This window comes from Balaenoptera borealis (genome assembly GCF_965194805.1).
Source record: "Balaenoptera borealis genome assembly, chromosome: 17".
Classification (NCBI taxonomy): domain Eukaryota; kingdom Metazoa; phylum Chordata; class Mammalia; order Artiodactyla; family Balaenopteridae; genus Balaenoptera; species Balaenoptera borealis.
The window spans coordinates 13897532-13920587 of NC_138876.1; the positions used below are offsets into that span (position 1 = coordinate 13897532).

Here is a 23056-nt window from a genome sequence, read left to right on the forward strand (position 1 = left end):
GGTGTGCCTTGACTGGAGGCTGTTGGCATGCAGAAGCTGGAAGCAGGCTAACTGAAAGTGGGTCATCCTATATGATTTGTTAGGAATATATATTTGGCTTTCTATGATTGGTCCTAAGTTAGAAGAGGGGGCAAAAATTAGGGAAGCTGGAAATTATTGACCAGGTCCTGATTTGTGGCTAATGTTGAAGTTGTGGTTGGATTCTTAGACTGGTTTCAATAAAGGTTAAGTGTCAGAGTTCTATTTTTACATTGGTCTGGCCATTGCCTGTTTGTATATTTAGTGACTCATCACTCACTGAGTTTTTTGAAGATAAGATTAAATTGGTGATGTTGTCCACAGCACTGACTCCTTCTCCAATAAAGACATCGATGACCTGAGTGTTTCACCAGACTTCCTTAGTGACCCAGACAGCAGCTTGTCAAGGGAGAAATCGGGCCATGCATGGTCTGCAGCAGTAATGAGTCCTTCTGATCTTTTAACAAGTCTTCAGGCTTCAGCTTGCAGTGACTCTTCAGATCCTAGGGACAAAGACCAGCTACAAGGCAACCTGAGAGTCCAAATAAGCATTTGGCAGTCAGGTTTTAGCTCTCAGTGACTCCAAGACGAGGAGGAAGGAGAAAAATTTAAAAGCTTGGTGTGGAGGCTAAGGTTAGTTTGCAGCCAGATATTGAAGGAAAGTGGAAGAATTGAAAATTTGGTAAGGGTTGACAATCTGTGCCAAGTAACAGATCCAAATCCACTTTACAAGTAGGCATCACAACTGGTTTATCCACAATGGGAAAGCAAGCCAATTAAGTCTCTACCAGACAAGACAGAGTTTGCATATCCATGAGTTACCTGCAGTTTACAAAGTGATACAAAATAGCTCAAAGACAATGAATAGCATCAGAATGTGATAACTCAGAATGTGCATAGTGTCCCATTGAAATACAGAATTTCTCTCTACTGTCCCTCTTTCCCTTCTGATCAAAGACAATCTCTAAGGAAAGATTATTCTTCATCACAAAATAAAGCCATTCTCATTAGATGTGGCCTGGTTATTTACAGAGGTGCAGCAAGAATGACAATTTACCACATGAGTCTTATATTTGCTTTGCTGGAGGTTTTCTTAAAGAATCTCTGACTGGACTCTTCTAAGCTTCTTGAGGATAGGAAGCCAAGCCATAAATTCACCATCATTTTTCACCTGCAGTACCTAGTGATTTGGTGGGAATTCCTCTCTTCCTTGTGGTCTCCAAAATATCTTAAGATTCCTGAGCCTGCCAAGAGGAGGTGACCTTCCTTGCTCACCTATGAGGCTGGCAACCCTATAAAGCCAGTAACCAGGACAGTTTTCCCAAGAGGGACTTAGTAAGCATTGGCCCCGTAAAGTCAACCTTAGTTCCTCAAAAGTGTCTGATCATAACTGATTAAATGAGCATCATTCTCAAATATGACATTATAGGTAAAGCCTAGTTGCATAACCAACATAATTTCCAATTATGTACTATTAACAAGGTGGTCAGATTCTTGCTGAATGTATGCAAATAACCGTATTGGCATGAAAATAAGAATACTCAGTAAGAGTTTCCAAATTTTGGAAGGGGTGAGTCAGGGTAGAAAAGATAAATGTTTCACTTCTGTTTATAAGAGCACAGTCTACTAAATAGTTATGAGTGATAGCTAGCTTAAAAGAAAAAGAGGTTCCTTGTTACCCAAAAATAGAACATTAAAGCATTAGCACAATTCCAATCAAAGTTCATATTCATCCAGTTCATTCAGTCCTATGTAATTAATTTTTGTTCCATTCGATCTTAGGTTCCTAATCTCATGAATGCATCCAATTCTTGACTAGACATCTGGAACTCCTGACTCAGTCCACTAGTATGATCTGATAGTTGTTTAAGCAATGCCATCAGTAGCCTGTACCCAAGAGTACCAGGCATAGTCCCTTTCCACCAGGCTCTAAGATAGTCCTTCTTTGCTAAAGATGGAACACTGCCCTATAGCTGATTCCAAGTGATTTCATGGAAGCATCAGGAGTTTAAAAACACACACACACAAACAAAACTATCTGTGGATGACAAAAGACCAAAAATGACTATTGTTTACTTATTACTGATATTTTTCAAAAGGGAATGATCTGAACAGAATTCATTATAAGGATAATGCAAATGACAAGCCTATCTGCTTATTTACATGGCATGAAAAACAAAATAAAGCCAATCCAAAAAAATATAGACAAAATATCTTTAAATAAAAAGATTTAAGCCTATTTTTTTAAAAACATGATTATTACATCTAATCTATGAAAATGGATGAACACAGTCTTTACAGAGAAAACATTTTCAGATATAACATAGAAAAATCCTGAGACAATAGATGTCCCATATAAGAATATATCAAGTAAATAGATTCAGTAAGTCTGGAGTAGGTTCTAAACACTAGTAGATTACTAAATGTCCATAGATAAGTGATGTGGATCCCCAGTAGAAAACTACTGGCCTGGAATACACAAGATTCAAATTAAAACAGTAAAGTCGCAACCAAGTTAATGTTTTAAAAAATAACTGCAATAATGACTGATAGCTTTTTTTTTTTTAAATATTACTTTATTTATTTTTTTATTTTTATTTTATGGCTGTGTTGGGTCTTCGTTTCTGTGCGAGGGTCCTCTCCAGTTGCGGCAGGTGGGGGCCACTCTTCATCGCGGTGCGCGGGCCTCTCACCATCGTGGCCTCTCTTGTTGCGGAGCACAGGCTCCAGACGCGCAGGCTCAGCAATTGTGGCTCACGGGCCTAGTTGCTCCGGGGCATGTGGGATCTTCCCAGACCAGGGCTCGAACCCGTGTCCCCTGCATTGGCAGGCAGATTTCCAACCACTGTGCCATCAGGGAAGCCCCCTGATAGCTTTTTATATACTGTATAATTATACTGCTTTTGTCTAATAAGCAACATCAGGACTCTGATAAATAGAAACACATCATGGACAGCAAAAACATTGACAATTCTCTAGAACCTTCCCATATGGAATACAATTGTTTAAATATTTATGTTAATAATATTTTACCAATACAAATTTAACCTAGGGAAGTCTAAGCATTTCCTCAGGTTTGACAATATTTCCCATGCAACTCATCATTAGTAACATATCAAATGACCCTAATTATTTCTAACATGTCTCTTCTTACAAGGTGAAAGAACAAATCTTTGTGATTTTCCAGGGTCCCCTTTGGACATCTCAAAGACAATTTTCATTGCTGACAAGGCTAATCAAACTTTGACCTTGAAGCAACTTTAGAACCTTGAGCCCTCAAGGCTATGTGAATTCCCTGCGCTTCAACTTGTTTGCTCTAGCTCAGGTGCAGACCCCACCCCATGTGTCTAACCACAAACCAACATTTCCTGCCTTGACTTTCCTGTTAGCACAATATTTGACAAAGATTGGCAAGTTTCAAGAACACCCTACCACCAGCAGCTTTCAACATCCTTCCCTCTACTTTTCACAGCCACCTGTCCCAGTAGTCTCTGCATTTAACAGTTTTAGCCTCCCATCCCTTCCCTGAGACATTTATGGCTTAGTCTTTGAGCATCTTCCTGTTATAATACTCCCCTCCTCCTATTGCAATATCCCCCTTAAAGAGATCTTTCATATTAACATCCAGATTGCATTGTTTTTCTTTGACAGTAATGATGCCATGACTTTGATGGAGTGTTCACCACCCCTCATACACTGCTTTCTTCACCCAAGTGCTAATTCCATCTTGTCAGATGCTGTGTCCTTTCCTGGCTGAGGAAACCAGGATCTACAGTGGTGAGTCATAACTCCTAATGCAGCATTCCAAACATTTGTCTGTTGTAGCACGATAAAGACTTGGCTTTGGTTTTCCTTTATTTTTGTCTTTTTTCTTCTATTTATCTGTCTTCTCCTTCTGGCTTTTTTGACTATGGGTTAAGCCCCTGACTCTCCCAGTATATCACACCTTGGGTTAAAGTCCCAAGGCCTTAGCGCCAAAAGGTGTTCCTTTTATTATCATGGGAGATTGTCAGTCTAATCATTGTCCCACAGATCTCTTCACTGTAGAATTTGTACTCCATCATTATGGTACTAATTCCACCCAAATTCTTCAAAAATGTCAAAATTTTACTAAAAAAAAAAAAAAAAAAAAGAACCTTAGAATATCAATGACCTCTTTGGGGGACTTAGAATCTTCCCATATTGGCTCATTCTGAGTGGGGCTCTTGAATACGGTGACTCCAAGATCTCATCCAAACAATGGATTGCTTTCATTGTTTGGTACAAAGAGACAATTATGTCTCTCCCACAAAAACTTTTCAGAGGCTATTTCTTTCTTCAAAGGCCATCTTCCTCCTTAGTGCCTTTAAGACCTATCCCTCACCATCACCTTAGCTGCCTTGAATCCTTTGTTCCTCCTCCTTTAACAGCTCTACTCCTCCTCCACCAGACCTTTCCTTTCTCATTCAGGCCCCTCAACCCCCCCCCCCCCCGCCCCGTTGTCACTTGAGATTGAAGTCTCCAACCACTGTCGGGGCTCTGGAGGAGCTCAGGGACATCAAGGGCAACAGCCTGAGGCTGGAAAAGCTAACTGGAAACAGGCTGTCTGTTTTCTCCACTCAGTTGGACTTTGAAGACACCAGATGGCCCCTTGGTTTCTTCTCCATCCCTTTCTGGAAATTTAGTCCAGAGAATCCATAGCGTCACATATCAGGGCAAAGGACATCTTAAGAGTCTCCTTTGCAAATACTGGTGAAGATGCTTTAGCTCTCATATTGAGCAAATTATTTCAAGTTGCCCCATCTACCAGGAATATAATTTTTGTAAAGATGTAAGTGAGGTAAGGATGAGAGTCAGCTCTTTTATATGAACCAGTGAGTTTTGTGTTTTTGTGTTTATGTCTGAACAATGGCTAAAATTTTAAAATTAAAAATTAAAGCTATAAGTTCTCTATTTGTGTGTATGTATATGTGTGTATGTATATGTGTATGTATTATGCACATGTAATATTTTTCTACCTCCAAATAGTATTACCCCATTAAACTATAAAATTCTTTAAAAGAATACCTTTTGGTTGCTAAGATTTGATTGGCTAAGAGATAAATAAGAGCTTGTATAATTTTAAATATTCCTGAAATTTTCAGAAATTAAGGAAATTAAAATTTTTATATGTTTAATGTGAAAAAGTATTTTTATAGAAACCTATCAAAATGTTTTAAAAATTCAAGCTACCTGATATAAGTAAATCTTTGGCAAATGAAACTAGTTTGATGTTGTTGGCTTAATAATTACATCTATGTCTTCTGAGTTATCAGCCTTGCAAAATTACATTTTTATACTAATTGGATATGTTCTTCCTAAGTTTATATAGGTTTAGTGAATATCTTTGCTTGATAATCTAGATATATTATTGCTTTATTCTAATCATATGCTTGATATATTCATGGCATACTATGTCTCAGGATTCTTATATCTGACATTTTTTCCCTGTAGAAATTATGTTCATCCATTTTCATAAACGGGATGCGATTTCCACTCTTCTTTGAAAATAGGATTAATCATTATGTTTATGTATATTTTGCCTAAAACCTTTTCAGTTGATTTTTAGGTCTCATATAAACAATCAAATTTCCTTATCAATTGTATTATTTTTATAATGAATTCTCATCAGACCTTTCCCTTTTGAAAATTATCAAAAATATGTTAACAATAACCATTTTTAGTCTTTAGTCATCTACAGACAGTTTTGTGTCTGTGGTTTTTCTTTTTTTTACTCCTGATGATTCCATGAAATCACTTGGAATCAGCTATAGGGCAGAGTGTTCCATCTTTAGCAAAGAAGGACTATCTTAGAGCCTGGTGGAAAAGAACTGTACCTGGTACTCTTGGGTACAGGCTACTGATGGCATTGCTTAAACAGCTATCAGGTCATTCTAGGGCACTAAGTCAGAAGTTCCAGATGTCTAGTCAAGAATTGGTGGAATTGATGAGATTACTAGCCCAAGATAAAGTGAAACAAGAATTGGATTGAATGAACTGAATGAACTGGATGAATATGGACTTTGTTTGGAATAGTGCTGATGCTTTAATGTTCTGTTTTCTGCTAATAAGGAACCCCTTTCTCTTTTCTCTTAAGCTGTCTATCACTCATAACTATTTAGTAGACTGTGCTCTTATAAATATGCTCTTTCCAAAATTTGGAAACTCTTATTAAGTATTCTTATTTTCATGCCCATATGGTTATTTGCATACATTCAACAAGAATCTGACCACCTTGTTCATAGGACGTGATTGGAAATTATGTTGTTTATGCAACTAGGCTTTACCTATAATGTCATATTTGAGACTGTTGCTCATTTAATCAGTTATGATCAGACACTTTTGAGGAACTAAGGTTAACTTCATGGGGCCAATGCTTACTAAGTCCCTCTTGGGAAAACTGTCCTGGTTACTGACTTTATAGGGTTGCCAGCCTCATAGGTGAGCAAGGAAGGTCACTTCCTCTTGGCAGGCCTAGGAATCTTAAGATATTTTGGGGACCTCAAGGAAGAGAGGAATTCCCACCAAATCACTAGGTACTGCAGGTGAAAAATGATGGTGAATTCGTGGCTTGGCTTCCTATCCTCAAGAGGCTTAGAAGAGTCCAATCAGAGATTCTTTAAGAAAACTTCCAGCAAAGCAAATATAAGACTCATGTGGTAAATTGTCATTCTTGCTGCACCTCTGTAAATAAATAACCAGGCCACATCTAAAGAGAATGGCTTTATTTTGTGATGAAGATTAATCTTTCCTTAGAGATTGTCTTTGATCAGAAGGGAAAGAGGGACAGTAGAGAGAAATTCTGTATTTCAATGGGATACTATGCACATTCTGAGTTATCACATTCTGATGCTATTCATTGTCTTTGAGCTATTTTGTATCACTTTGTAAACTGCAGGTAACTCATGGATATGCAAACTCTGTCTTGTCTGGTAGAGACTTAATTGGCTTGCTTTCCCATTGTGGATAAACCAGTTGTGATGCCTACTTGTAAAGTGGATTTGGATCTGCTACTTGGCACAGATTGTCAACCCTTACCAAATTTTCAATTCTTCCACTTTCCTTCAATATCTGGCTGCAAACTAACCTTAGCCTCCACACCAAGCTTTTAAATTTTTCTCCTTCCTCCTCGTCTTGGAGTCACTGAGAGCTAAAACCTGACTGCCAAATGCTTATTTGGACTCTCAGGTTGCCTTGTAGCTGGTCTTTGTCCCTAGGATCTGAAGAGTCACTGCAAGCTGAAGCCTGAAGACTTGTTATAAGATCAGAAGGACTCATTACTGCTGCAGACCATGCATGGCCCGATTTCTCCCTTGACAAGCTGCTGTCTGAGTCACTAAGGAAGTCTGGTGAAATGTTCAGATCATGCACACCCTCATAAGAGAGGTAACCCAGACTCTGGACAAGATAATTAGGAGCATAATAAAACTCTAAAAGCATTGCTGCACAATCAAATGTTTTCATCTACTGACCTCTTGAAATTCACTGGACTAGCTACCCTTAGAATTTAACTTCTGTCTCCTTACTTTAATACAACTATTCATATTACCATTTCTCTTTTTCACTTTAGGCATCCCACTTTTAAGATGTCTGATCTGAGGAATGTTGTAACAGCTGACCTTTGCCAGCACACAAAACAGATGGTTCAACTAGTCCTCTAGGGACATCACTGAGAAAAAGCTGACCCTAAGGACTATTTCACTCAGCCATTCCTTGTTTGAGATATCCCCTACCCCTGTGTTGTTCAGAGAAAGTCTCTTTCTGAGACTGCCTTGAACAAGAAGAGGCACTGACAAGGCTGAACAAGCTCTGTGCTTAACACAACTTTAGGCTGCTTAGCTGAGGACCACTAGGCTCTCAGCTCTGTGTGAATTTCCTATACTTTAAGTTGTTTGCTCCATGTCAGACCCAGAATCCCAACCCCCCGAGCCTAACCACAAACCGCCTTTCCTGCCCCAGCTTTTCTATTAGTACAATATTTGCAGCACTTCATACGTTTCAAGGCCATTCCCACATACCAGTTTTTCACAATGCATCCCCTTCTACTTTCTGTAAGCCCCTGTCCCAGTGTCTCTAACTATAAAAGCTTTGCTTGCCTACCCTTTGCCTGAAACTTTTCTGACTTCTTAGGCTTTAAGCATCTCCCTATTACAATAGTCTTGCTTAATCATGTCTTTTCTTACTCAAGTCCATACTTACATTTTTTTCCTTGACAATGCAAAAGATACCATCTAGGATTTGGTTTTTGGAAGGTAAAATATAAAAAGTAATCCAAAAGTTTAAATATTTGATTAAATAAGAACATGGATTACTGAGAAAGAATTCTATTTAACCAAAATGACAAAAAAATTTCAAAAGTAGATGTAGAGCACTTCAGTTCTTTCGAGTGAAAAGACTTTGTTCTCTTAAATAATCAAGGATATTAAAAAATCAACACAATGCATAAGGAGTTATTCTGGTAAGACCCTGAAAAGTTGTCTTCTAGGCAGATTACTCAGAAGGTAAAGAAAAAATCTTTTATAAGCACTTATTAAGAGAAGACCAATAGTACAAGAAAAAACTTGTCATCTTAATAGAGAAAATCAAATTAGAGTTTTAAACAATATATTTGATACTAATGCGTTTATTAAGAATCTTGTAAATAAACTCATTAAACCTTAGCCAACTGTGACTACAAGAAATAAAATTCCCTTTTCGTGAACCATCTGCAGCTTTCTCTATCCAGACAGGTTTTGTCATCCACTTTTCTCTTTCTCATTCTGGAACAGCAAGTCATTTTAATTTAGAGCAAAACTACTCTCTTCTTCCTTAACAAAATACATCCTGCACACTTTGCATGCAAAATTTTTCCTCTCTGACACTACCACTCCTATTAGAGTCACATTCACATATTGATTATAATTTTTAACTGCAGTAACTTCTATTGCATAGAGAAAACTAGAAGGTGGTATAAAAGAAAAGTTATTCAGTAGACACGTGTTAAAATGGCAAGACAAATCTTATTTGAACTACTGCAGCAGGGGAGAGAGACTTCAGTATAGAACTGAGCTCAACTCCCAATTCAGCAAAGACAGCTGGAGATTTATAGCCAAGTAGCAGAGTGAGGGGGGTCAGTGGATGAAAACTTACAAAGAGGAACTTGATTAGATGTCAAGGGTAGGGGGATTCTTGCTAAGCTTGCTTAATAAGATTCTTCCTAAAAACAGGCCTAGGACTTACATATCCAGGGCAGGGGTTAAGGGACTTGATCAGATAGCAAGGATGGTCAGGTATCAGAGGTGGGGGGATTTCCAATAAACTGAGCTCAGCAGGCCAAGGCCATGGCCTAGACTACAAGAAGGCTCCAGGAGCATGACTAAAGTTTGGTCAAGGAGGGAATCTGTCAGTAGATAACTGCAAACTATCTTTCACATGCCAGTAGTTTCTTGCAGACCAGCAGAGCTTATAAATATGCATCTCATAACTTTTTATAGCCATAAACATTCCTTTTATTACAACTTCTCAATGTGGCAAAAATGAACATGTTTATTAACAGACCCAAATATATAGCCTTTCTGTGTTGTATAAAAATGAGGCAAAATGTATGTAAAATGAAAGTACATTTAGTAATTAATGTTTCAGTATTCTAAATATCTTACTTAGATATGATCTCGGTATTTAATGAATATTTATTAATTAACTCAACTTAACACCAGTCAAAGGTTTTAAGTTACCAAAAGATTTTGGAAACTATTTTCAAGCTGACATACTGTAAAACATAATTACTTTTGAAATAAAATTTGTTAGAATAATGATTTAATTTGACTAAATACAAATTTACATTTTTTATAATCTTAAAAATATAGTAACTGAAATGATAGCTTATTAAGTCAGCAAATCTTTGTAAGTTGAGGAAGAGCATGCCCAAGTAGAATAAAAATGTATGTTGTATTATATTTATTGCTGATAACTCAGAAGATATAGCTGTTTTATGAAACCAACAATATTAAATTAGACCCATTTGCCAAAATTTACCCAAATTATGTGGACTTGAATTCTTATAACTTTTGAGTTAGTGCTTATTAGAATATATTTTTAGTACATAAAAAGTATCAGAAGTTTAATTTTTTCAATATCTGGGAATTTTAGGAACATTTCATTTGTATAAGGCCTTATTTAGCTCTAAGTCAATCAAAATAGAGCTCTTTTAAAACTTTTATAATCTATTTTAGTAATACCATCTGGAGATAGGGAAATATTACATACCCACAGACACATAAACATACAGACATAGACATAGAGAACTTATAGCTTTGATTCTAAAAGTTTAGCCTGTAGTTCAGGCATAAACCCAGAAATAACAAAACTCACTTTTTATTATAAAAAGAGCTCTTGCTTCCCAGTGGGTACACATTCTTAATTGATTTGAGTTCAAAATAGGGAAAATAGATAAACAGAAAGGGGTAACAAACTCCATTTTCTGTCATCTTTCACATATCAGAAACAAGATATCCATAAACCATTTAATGCATTTACAAGGATTACCAAATTGTCAGACTAAAACCAAAAAAAAAAAAAATTAAAAATCTAGCACAAGAATCAACTAAATACTCAAAAAGAATCAAAATCAAATCCTTACCATGCTAGCAACAGATAAGAATCTGGAGCATAGGACCAGGATCAGGACTCATCTTTAGATCCCTGGGTTGCCAGTCATGAATGAAGCACAAAAAACTCCAAGTGGCCTTATTACCTGTCTGGAACAGATGAGAATCTGAAGGCAAGGTCCAGTCCTGAGTCATGGCACCAAACTGTCAAAGACAAAAACCAGACAAGCTGGGAGACTAATATGATTGAGACTATTGAGATAGGGAGGTCACCGCACCTGAAGATCTTCAGCTGTCTCAGCTTTTATGGAAAGGAATAAACAAGTTGCCAGAGATGTGGTTTACACTGTGGTTAGAGTGCCAGCCCCGACAGTCCGTTAGCCATATAAATAGGAAACGTTGGTTATTTGTTTTTCTTTTATTCTGGTTTAGCTAGCTTTGTGCGCAGAGTTTTAATCTCAGCTAGTTAACCATGAGACAAAGAACTGGAAGCTGAGGTGTCCGTGTTTTGCCTGGTCAGCAGATTCAGACAAAAGGGGAAGTTTGTTGGGTTTTGTCACATGGTAACAAAGATCTCGAGGGAAAGTTTCAAGCAGAGTTAACAACAAAAGCAATAAGCTTGGGGCTTCCCTGGTGGCACAGTGGTTAAGAATCCGCCTGCCAATGCAGGGGACACGGGTTCGAGCCCTGGTCCGGGAAGATCCCATATGCCGCGGAACAACTAAGCATGTGTGCCGCAACTACTGAGCCGGTGCTCTAGAGCCCACGAGCCACAACTACTGAAGCCCACGTGCCACAACTACTGAAGCCCCTGTGCCTAGAGCCCGTGCTCCGCAACAAGAGAAGCCACCGCAATGAGAAGCCCGCGCACCGCATAGAAGAGTAGCCCCAGCTCGCTGCAACTAGAGAAAGCCCATGCTCAGCAACAAAGACCCAACTCAGCCAAAAATAAATAAATTAATTAATTAAAAAAAAAAAAAAAAAAGCAATAAGCTTTCTAGTCACTCCTGAAGCTAGGCTAAGTCATGTCTCCTTCTTCAGCCCAGCTGGCTCTACTGCATGGAATGCACTTATTTTCATGTCCCCACCACCTCCTTACATGTAGCCTCTCTCCCCCCCCTTAACACCTACATCCACATCTCTCCATTTTCACTGCTGCTGGCCAGTCACTATATCACCTTATCCCTTCAAGGCTACTGCACTACCCTCCTAAATGGGTCCTTCCTTCTTGTCTTTTTTCTCACAATTCAGTTTCCATAGAGCAGTCAGAGTGAAGTAAAGTGAAAATCTGATTTTGTAACTGATATATTCAAAAATTTTCAATCTCTCGCTATTACCCTTCAAACATAGTCTATACTACATAGCATAGCATTCAAGGCCTTCACGTTCTGGCTCACCTCCTTTCTCTCATCAGTCCTTAGCGGACTCTGCATTTCAGGGATATTGAACCACTCCCAATTCCCCCACATCCTATGCTCTTCTCCACGTCTAGATGCTTGCTTCTGTTTTTTCTTCTGCCTCCAATGCCCTCTCTCCACCTAGCTAAGTCCCTAATATATGTACAGACATACCTCGAAGATGTCATGAGTTCAGTTCTAGACCACCACAATAAAACAAGTCACATGGTTTTTTGGTTCCCCAGTGCATATAAAATGTATGTTTACACTATACTGCAGTCTATTAAGTGCATAATAGCATTGCCTTTTAAAAAGTACATATTTTAATTAAAAAATACTTTATTACTAAAAATGCTAACCATCATCTGAGCCTTCAGTGAGTCAGTTTTTTTGCAATAGTAACATCAAAGATAACTGATCACAGATCACCATAACAAATATTATAATAATGAAAACACTTAAAATATTGTGATAATTACTAAAAGTGTGACACAGAGATATGAAGTAAGTAAATGCTGTTGGGAAAATGGTGCTGATAGGCTTGCTCCATGCAAGGTAGCGACAAACCTTCAATTTGTAAAAAAAGCAATATCTGCAAAGTGCAATAAAGAGGAGTGCAATGAAACGAGGTATGCCTGTATACATGAAGTTTAGATGACATCCACTCCAGGAACCAGCCCTGGCGCCACTTCCTCTCTCAGTCTTCTCAAGCCTGAATGGGCTGAAATTCCTCTATTCCATACTCTCTTCTTTCATACTACTTACCATACCATTTGGAAAATTTCTCTTTCTTTGCCTGTCTCTGCAACTAAGCCAGAACCTCCCTGCACGTTGGAATTGTGTGTTCTTTATTGTTGTTTCGTGTCAAGGGGAGCTAAGTGGTTGCAGTAGTGACTGGGCATCAGGTCGCAAAAGGCACGCGATGAACACTCATTGAACATGCGAAATTAATTAAGTGGGTGAACTCATCAAGTGTCTTTAAAATTATACAACATGCTGGGATTACACAACACATCTCACAACTGTGTTGTGGAAACAAAACAAGCTCACGTAAAGCAGTTAGAAAAAGCTATAGATTACGAGGTAGAACATGAAATAGAGTGATTTCTTTTTAAACAAATGTGTCTCATCTCCTGCCTCCTAAAGAAGGTTACCACCCACTAACCAGACACCTTGGGGGTCTGGATATGCACTTATTTCAGGATTGCCTTTCTTTACTCAAAACCAGGAAGGAATTCCTCCTTAGAACCTGATTCCTGAGACAGAATCTGAGCAAGCTGCATACTAAAATCAGTTCCATTCCTCTTTACTTAATCAACATAAAAGTCCCCATGGCTTTCATGACTATGGGATGCATTCCTGAAGATCAAATCTGCATTTACAGCTATCTTGGCTCTGCACCATGCCTTGTACATAAAAAAGATTTGATAAATACTTGCTGAATCAGTGATTTGCAGAATAGCTTCCCACTTTGGGGATGATTGTGATTTCTTTAATATGAGTCTTGATTTTATTCTCCCTAAATGCATTTTGCTTGCAATGCCACTCATGATTATTCAGACCATAGTCAAAGTGAAAAAAATAAAGCTTTATCCTTATCAGCCATATTCCTAAACATGAGTTACAGAGTCTGAAACATTTTCCGAAACAGTGTGCTCCGAACCTGCAAAGCAGAGCCACAGGTAAATTGCCTTTTAAAGGCACTGCCTCTCAGGAGAGGACATTAATATGAAAGTCCAGAGGTTGAAACTGTGTCTTAATTCGGGTTCCCCAGAAGCAGATCTTGACACAAGGATTGTTGGCAAGTAGATTTGGAATGAGATCCCAGGAAACATCAGTAGGGAATTGGAGAATGGGGACAGGCAATAAAAAAAAAAAAGCCAAAAGAGAATGCTATTGTGGGAGACTAGGTCTCAACCTCCAGGAGATGGTGTAGGACACGCCTCACAGCTGACTCACTTGAGCAGTGAGAAATCTGGGATATTTAATGCACTATCTCCCATTAGTTGAGAACTAGTCCGAGGATATTAATTCCCTGGCATCTACTGCCCACCTGACTATCAGGTCAAGCATGTTACCTTGCCAGAGGGAGCCCTTATAGCATGAAGCAGTTTCCTGAACGATTGAGTCCTCAGGAGACATGGGTGAGAAACATGGGTAGTGTCTCTCACCCACACTTTGAACAGTCAAGTCCTAAACTGCAAGATGCATTCATAGAATGCAGACCCCATTATATTTCAGCTGAACCTAGGCAGTTGCGCCTAGGTAAAATAGGCTCTCTCAGCTGATACACAGGCAAAAAGAATTAGGAATTCCTTAGCTTCATGAAATTTCTGCAAAGTGCCATCCAATAACCGGATTTCTAAACTGTTCTCCAGAATTTTCATTCACTCCTTTTGTACCTAAATGAAACTAGTTACCTCAAGCAACTTAAATATGCTTATTCTCTCCTTTAAGCCTTGATTCCACCCACCTTAAGTGCCCTTTAGTTTTAGGCCCAATTCTCTTAAAAGCAGTCCCTGAGGCAAGGGTCCTAATGCAAGGGAGGTATTAAGGAAGTGCTCCTATAAGAAACTAGGAAGGGAGAAAAAGAAGCAGAGGAGGGAAGAGAAAGGAACCAAACAAGGGTATGACTTCCATGAAGCCCCAAGCTGCAGCCAGATCCTGCAGAACTCCGGAACATAAATTACACTCTGGAGGTATTGTCTTAAGACAAAGGAGATGGGGCTATTGTATTCCCATAGTCAACCAAGCATTGGCATCAAGCTTCCCTGAGGGGAGTGGAAGGCACTCCTGGCTCTCTATAAAGGAAAGGGGCCCCAGTGCCTGGGCCCAGTCCTCTATAGCAAGCATGAAGAGGCTAGAGGATGGATGCACAGAGCTGGTGAAGGGATCTGAAGTGCTCTGGGTGGGGCACTTTAACTTCACTTCATCTCTCATTTACAGATTTTTCCATTTTCTGGATGGTCACAATTTCTGGGGGAAAATTTATGAGAAGGAAGTTGGAATAAGCTAATCTGCTGCTGCATTTGGTCCTGAGACCATGAGTGATTCCCCTCATCTTCCTCCTCTATCACTCTTTTAGAGCTCCCCTTAAGCTGTGGTTCGTGCTCCCACCAGGGCACCTGACTTGTCTTCATCTGAGGAGTCTGGGTCCCTGGTTACCATATTTCATCGAGCCATACCATGGAAGTACTAAGAGATGCCCCAGTAGGTTTCCTGAGTGCCAAGCATAACCCTGCCTGCTCCCATTATACAGCAGCAACCTCTGCTTATTCCCCTGGTAAGTCACCTCTGTCTCACCTCTCCTGATGCTGTACTTCCACTGAGTTTTAGCCCAAGATCTCACCTCTTCCATAAAGCCTTCTGGATGCTTACAGACCTCAGAACTTTCTTCTTCCCATAACTCACAGAATTTACTGCTATGCCTCTCATCTGGCCTGAATCACAGTCTGCCTTGTGATTCCTCATTACGGGATTTCTTAGGTATTGTCTTTGGAAAACATCATTTGGTTGACTTGTGAGTGCACATCTTGTCTTTCCAGTGGAAACCTGAAAGGTTCACTGACTACCTCCAGTGCCTAGCACAGACCACTCTGCCTCCCCAGGACTTGGTGAATGCATGTTGGATCAGCCACTGAACAGCTTACAGAACAGCACATTTGCACTGTAAGACTGGATCATGATTATTTCACTGGAAGTCTTGCTTCCCAGAGTTCCCTAATTTATTTGGTTTCCGAGTCCCCAATCATCTTTCAAACAACACAAAAAGATAGCTTTGAGAAATTTAACTTTTCACATTTTGAAACCAGTTCAAACCCTTAAAAGTATATATTTTTAGATATTTGATTACAAATTTCTTGCCGATAAAGGCCGTAAATGCCGCCACACAGAGAAAATTTCCCTTTTGGGCACTGCTCAGACCTTGAAATTTACAAACATGCTTTGTTTGAGGATAGTGGGTATTTGTGGAGAGGGCATAGAAAATGTTTCCAATCATCACATAAAGAGGCCATTCAGCTTATATAGAACACCTTTTTGGTGCCAGGAATTGCACTAAAAACTTTATACAGACTGAGTTGTCCAGATTTTCTTCTCCTTTTCTCTGAAGCTCACATGTTGAAGTACTTTGAAACATATCATAGCCTCTCATGGAAGCTTAAAGAGAAAGGGGGAATACTCAAGTCAGTTCATTTCACAATTAATTACTTCTTCTGAAAGGCTTTGCCTTGTAATTGTAGTATTTATCTCTACGTATTTATTATTTCTGATTGCTTCTGTCTTTTTCTTTTTTTTTTAAACTGCCCTGATGTGGGCCAGTTAGTTTTTTTTTTTTTGGTTGTTGTTGGTTTTTTTTTTTTTTTTTTTTTTTTTATTTATTTATTTATGGCTGTGTTGGGTCTTCATTTCTGTGCGAGGGCTTTCTCTAGTTGTGGCAAGCGGGGGCCACTCTTCATCACGGTGCGCGGGCCTCTCACTATCGCGGCCTCTCTTGTTGCGGAGCACAGGCTCCAGACGCGCAGGCTCAGTAGTTGTGGCTCACGGGCCCAGTTGCTCTGCAGCATGTGGGATCTTCCCAGACCAGGCCTCGAACCCGTGTCCCCTGCATTGGCAGGTGGATTCTCAACCACTGCGCCACCAGGGAAGCCCGCTTCTGTCTTATGTACTCTATTCAGAAGAAAAAGTTGAATACAGTAATAGAACTAATCTTGACTATCTGACTCCAAGTATGTAGTCTACTCTCCACAAGCAATACTGGGATGAAATAAAATATTTATATGACTGTTAATAAAGGTTAAGATATATTGAATGCTTGCTATGAGCCAGACACTCTGTAAAGCACTTTATATACATCATCTCATTCAAATACTCATCACAATTCCCAGAGATAGGTTCTACAATTATCTCTGTTTTATAGACACAGAAATTAAAACTCAGAGAGGCTGAGTCAATTCCCAAAGATCATACAGCCAGTAAGTAGAGAAGCTGAGACTACACTGCACAGAGGAGAGAGTCCTGGTTCTTTACTTGGAGATGGCCGGCTAAGTTGCATTATCAGCGCTGGTCTTGCTACTTAAGAGATCAAAAGAAAATCACACACTCTTTAAGCCTGAGTTTCTTCATTTATTGAATAAAACCCTCGATGCTCATGCTGCTTATTCCCATCTATCTACACTCTCATTTGTCCATCTTAGAGCATTTAACTTGCACTGTTTTATACTTTGTTTATAAGAGTAACAGGTAGCTCTCAAAGAGCAGAAATTATGTCATATTCGTCTTCAAAGCCATAGTTCCCAGGCCACTATTCTATACGCTTTAAATGCATTAACTCATTTAGTCCTCACAACACCATAAAGAAGGTTTTATTTTTATCTCCACTTATTTCACACTTAAGGAGGTTACTGGACCCCAATCACGATTATGTTAATGATGTCAGATGGATCTGAACTTAGGTAGTCAGGCTCCAGAATCCATGCTCTTTTTTTTTTTTAATTAATTTTTATCGGAGTATAGTTGATTTACAATGTTGTGTTAGTTTCTGCTGTACAGCAAAGTGAATCAGTTATACATATACATATATTCACTCTTTTTCAGATTATTTTTCCATATAGGTCATTACAGAGTGTTAAGTGGAGTTCCCTGTGCTATACAGTAGGCTCTTATTAGTTATCTATTTTATATATAGTAGTGTGTATATGTCACTCTCAATCTCCCAATTTAATCCCCCCCCTTTACCCTTTGGTAACCATAAGTTTGTTTTCTACATCTGTGACTTTATTTCTGTTTTGTAAATAAGTTCATTTGAACCATTCTTTTAGATTCCACATATAAGCGATATCATAGGATATTTGTCTTTCTCTGTCTGACTGACTTCACTCAGTATGACAGTCTCTAGGTCCATCCATGTCACTGCAAATGGCATGCTCTTAATTACTATGCTATACACAAAAGTAATTTAATTTTTTTCTTAAATCCAGGTCTAGTTTCAGAATGGAATTATATATACATTTTCCTCTCCACTTTCTCTTGACTCTTTAACTCTTGTTTTTGTTCTGTGACCTGTATTTATTTGTATGTAACTGGAGATGTGATTTTCATTGCACTCTACTTTAAAAATCCCAGATATTAAATCTCATATGTACATTAATATTAAGATATCGTTGATATTTCTTAGGAGCAACACTAAAAGAGCAAAGCCTTCCTCTAATTTTCAAGTTTACAACCTTAAGTGTAAAGGGTAGCCAAATTTGGCCACCCCAAAATATGCCACTTTGGCATAAGTATTATTTCGAACAGAAGGCATTTGAGGAGCAGACACAAAAACGCTCTCTGTCCTCCCCCTATTTGCCTAAAAGCAAGACAAAAATTTACAAAGGTGTCTTCCTTCCCCCCACCCCCACCAGGAAGGACAAAAGTTAATCATCAGAGAAACTTTAGTTCCTTATTAGGCTGGTGGTAGCGCTAGAGAAATCTACATAACAAACTTTACTAACTAGTCTTTATCCATTATCAGTTTTCCTTATATTTGCTTTCACACAATTTGCTGCCCCTAGATACCCAAAGTCCTTTTCCTTTATCTTGTCACTTCTCTAAAAATGTACTGTTCCCTTGCTAAGCTTAAGTTCTAACCACCCCTTGAGTCTCTCCACTGTATATATGAGATATACATGTTAATGAACTTCTGTTTTTCTCTTGTTAATCTGTCTTTTGTTAGAGAGCCCTAGCAGAAAACCTAGAAGGGGAAAAAGATTTTTTTTTTCTCCTCCCCTACAAATGCAAGGACATGATCTTACACAGGTCCAGCAGAAGTCCAAGGTTTAGAAAGTCAACACAAATCTAGGATAAAATCACAATGAGCATAAGGTCCCAGATATGCTCATTTTGGCCTAGTAGGACACAGAAAACAGGTATAATACATAGGACCTAAAAGAGATTAAAAGTCCCTCACCTTTAAAAAATAAAATAACAAATGATTTAAGAATAAAACTAAATGAAAAATCATTTAAAAAAATAAACACTGTGATTAAAAAAAAGGAAGCAGTAAAGTACCTAAAGAAAACTGATTGGTCAACTAGGCATATCATTGTGAAAACCTAAAGGTATAACCAAAGACTATCCAAAAGAATTTAGACATGACCCCCAAAGATTAATATCTTTATAATATTTATCTCTATAAATAAAGGAGACCAAGACTAAAGTATAAATGGATTCACTTTTTAATGTGACTTTTTTTCATTTACTTAAAAATTTGCAATTAGGCAATATAAAATGAACATATCAGTCAAAACCGAGTGACTACTCCCCACGAGTTCTTAAGAGTTCTTAACATGTTACAGTTCATTGTTAGAGGCATAATCAAGATCACACACATACACACATTCTTCCCAGATTTCCAACAATTGTTTTGGGATCCACTAGTGAGAGATGCTCTTGTAAACACAAGTTAAACGAATAGAATAGAATAGAATAGGATAGGATAGGTTAGGATAGGATAGAATAGAATAGAATAGAATAGAATAGAATAGAATAGAATAGAATAGAATAGAATAGAATACAACACAACACAACACAACTCAACTCAAACGTACAGTTTGAAACTAGAGCAATAATATGAAACGTAAAGATAGATGATAGATGGTAGATAACAGATATAGAGCTATAGAGAGAGATTTCAATAAATGTGGCTTTAAAAATAAGGTTAATCACAGTATTCCCTCAGATTGTTTAACTTTGTAAAAGTGATACTCCAAGGCTGTCCACGACCCAAAGCGTCTGTGAATTTTTTCTTATCTATCTATGACAAGATGAGCACAGAAATTGAGAGTAAATCTTTAGAAACTTTTATAACAGTCTGACAGAAAAACTTCATGACTTTTGAATGTAGTAACAACAATGACAAAGTTTAGAGTTTCATTTTGTGCCTTTTTATAATTTTTCTAGTAATTCATTTTTATTATATTTTACAAAAGAATCAAGCTTGATGGGTTAGAAGTTTCAAAAAGAAAACTATCCATTTTCCACAGGTAGTTTGAGAAGCATGTCATAAAATTATATTTGGTCAAGATGATGCTGTGTATTCTTCCCCTCTCTCTGGTTGTACAAATCCACACATTTCATTAGACTATTATTTCACCTTCCCAGGAATTGTAATTATTCACTTTCACTGTAAGAAAAATCAGAGGAGGTGGGTGAACTGAGAGAAAGGGGAAGACCACCTTCCTGCTTAGCAGCTGCAAGCTAGAACTGTAAACGAGGTATACATTTAGGAATTCTACAGTCAGTGTTAGGTCAGTAGTTTCCCCTTTTATACCACTTGTCACAAGGTTATTTTTCTTGCATCTCCACACAGTTCTTCCAAACTTTGTTCTGGACTTCATGCCATCACTCACAGATACCACAAGACATCCTCTCCCTTTGACTTCTAGGCTCAAGGGCAGTGAAAATGCAGGGACCCTTTTAGGCTTTGGGGAGTTAAAATGCCATCTGAGATTTGCGTCTGTCCCCCCCGGCCCCTTGCTTTGGTGGCACTTATTATATGGATGCGATTTGTTGTCCATGTAGGGCTGAGCTGACTCCCAGTGGAATATGTATATACTGGAGGTGCTCAAGAGTGTCCAGTGCTAAGGTTTTTCCTGCAAAAACAGAGCTGTAAGCCTCAAGCTCACACCACCCATTTATCTTGCTTAGCTCCAAACCACAAACTGTACAAAAGGTACTTGCCCAGATTTGTTTACATTTCTGTCACATTTTCTGAAAAGAGAAAAGGGCTAACTTCCAAATTCACTTCTCAGAAAACTGAAAACAGGTAACTGACCTTAGAGAGCATCTGCCTGGCCCCGACATCACATCCTTGTTTCTTGGTTCACTTGTCTCATGACCAAGCCCCAGAACTCAAAGCACCTATAACTTATAAAACCACTGCTAATTGCCAGATGTCAGGGTCATTGCCCTTTTAGGCTGACCCTTCTAATAGTAGCAAATAAAGGTGCTTTCTTTTTTCCTCATCTCTATATCCTTCAACAGGAGATTTCTTTCAGAATATAGTCCACCTTGTGGCCAGGCAGTTCTTCCTCCAGAATTCCTTTAGGTACACTCTGTGAGCTGAAATGTGCTGATGTCCAGTTTAATGCTGTAGATTACACATGTTGACAAGAAACTCAGAATGGAAGGGATACTAATGTGTCCTCCAGATATTAGATAAAACAGCTGGAAGAGAATTTAAATAATCATTGACTGAGCCCCACTTTCCATTGATCTGTAACCCACATGTCCATCAGGACAACTGGAAGTTCCTAAGGATACTTATAGCCAGTTTTGTTAAAAATGACATCATCTTCTAAAGAGGTTTAGGCTGCCTATATTCCTGTTTCTCAGAGAGTAGAAGTAGTCAGCTAATTTAAAAACAGAAAAAAAAAATAGAAGGGAAAATAGAGTTCTAAAAAATCCATGTTAATATTTTAAAATATAAGGAAAATTAGATGAGCTACAGTTATCCTTCAAATGAGTTTAAAAGGGAAAGAGCTTAAAAGCATCTATTACACATAATAGATGCCTGAAAAGAGAACTCTGGGAATAGCAACAATAAGCTTGTAGGATAAAAGGAAAAAATCCAGAATGTGTCCAATATACTAATTATTGTGAACATCTTAGTGGTTTCTATTAAAAGAGTCTCTTCTAAACCTCAAAATAAAATACAACAAATTGTAGCCTACAGAGATGTTAATATAACAAAATGAAAACATGCATTCAAAGTATAGGCAATAGAGGCAAAAGAGTAATTAATCAGCAAAAATGTACTAATTAATGCTATTACTATTCCTAAGGGAATACCAATACAATAAACTACCTTCAAATATGTATTAAATAAATAAATATTTAAAATCCATCAAGAGAGAAAAGATGACAACATAATATCATGAATAAAACAACAAAAAGATAAAATAAAATTGATTTCTGCTAATATGATAGCAATATTACTAGTGCTTTGGAAAATTCATAAAATTTATATATTTGGATTTAACCGATTTATCAAAAACTAAAAAATATAACAATTAATAAAACTTGGAATAAAAAATGAGAAACCTAGTAACTTCCTTGTACCTGTATAATATCTATTATTTTATTGTGTCTAGAGTGATGTAAATCAGTGCCTGGCTTCCCTAGTAGATTGACACCTTGGTGGGGATGGTGGGTAGGTTATCTTCACGTTTTGGTTACCTACATAATAAGTACTCAGTAAATGTTTTTAAGTAACGGAGAATGTGAAGAAAAAGAGATTCTTAAGTTACAGGATAAGATCAAGAGATTGAAAACAATATAAAAGGTTAATAGCAACTTAAAAAATTAAAGCACCTAAATCTGACATATTTACTGGGCAATTTTTCCAGGCATCTAAAAAAAAGGGAAAAGAAAAATAAGAATAAACTTCTATTTTTTGAAAAATAATATGTGTCAGGCACCATACTCAGAAGACACTGAAATATCAATGTTTGTGGATGTGATTGTATAAGTAGAAAATAAGAGAAAAATCCTAAAGCAAATTAAGCTCCTTTTGTTGTAGGATATCAGAAAACTGCAAGCATTACAATTAAATTCTTAAGTACTGATGATAACTAGAATGTGAAATGAATGGAGTCCATTCCTGGCAGCAAAAACTGAGTACTTATGAATTAATGCATTAAGAAATAGATGCTCATCAAAACACATGCGCATGTACTACCCTAAATGAATGTACAAGAATGCATACATCAATGAAGAGGGAAAGTCTCCACAAGAAGTCTATTTTGAAGTCTATTTTGAAAGACTTCAAAATACCTGTATTATCCTACGTAGCAATCCATTTCAGTGATACTATTTCTGAATCCTATCATCCCCCAACCACACTTCACCCTAACTTCCACCACCAGATTGATTATCCTAAAATAGACATTTTTGATGCATCCTTACTGTTTTTTATTTATTGTATTTATTTATTGCAGTAAGCACATTTAACATGAGATCCACCCTTTCAATAAGTTTTTGCATACAGTGCGGTAT

The 23056-nt window shown here is 37.9% G+C and overlaps 1 protein-coding gene across 4 annotated transcripts in view; it reads left to right on the forward strand.

The window, feature by feature from the left end:
* Positions 1-23056, forward strand: part of LRATD2 (LRAT domain containing 2) — a 590601-nt gene that overhangs the window by 470337 nt on the left and 97208 nt on the right. For all 4 annotated transcript variants that reach the window (XR_014236256.1, XR_014236257.1, XR_014236258.1 and 1 more), the window contains one exon: positions 3670-3795. The gene's annotated coding sequence lies outside the window, so the exon portion shown is untranslated. The remainder of the gene's footprint in view (positions 1-3669; positions 3796-23056) is intronic.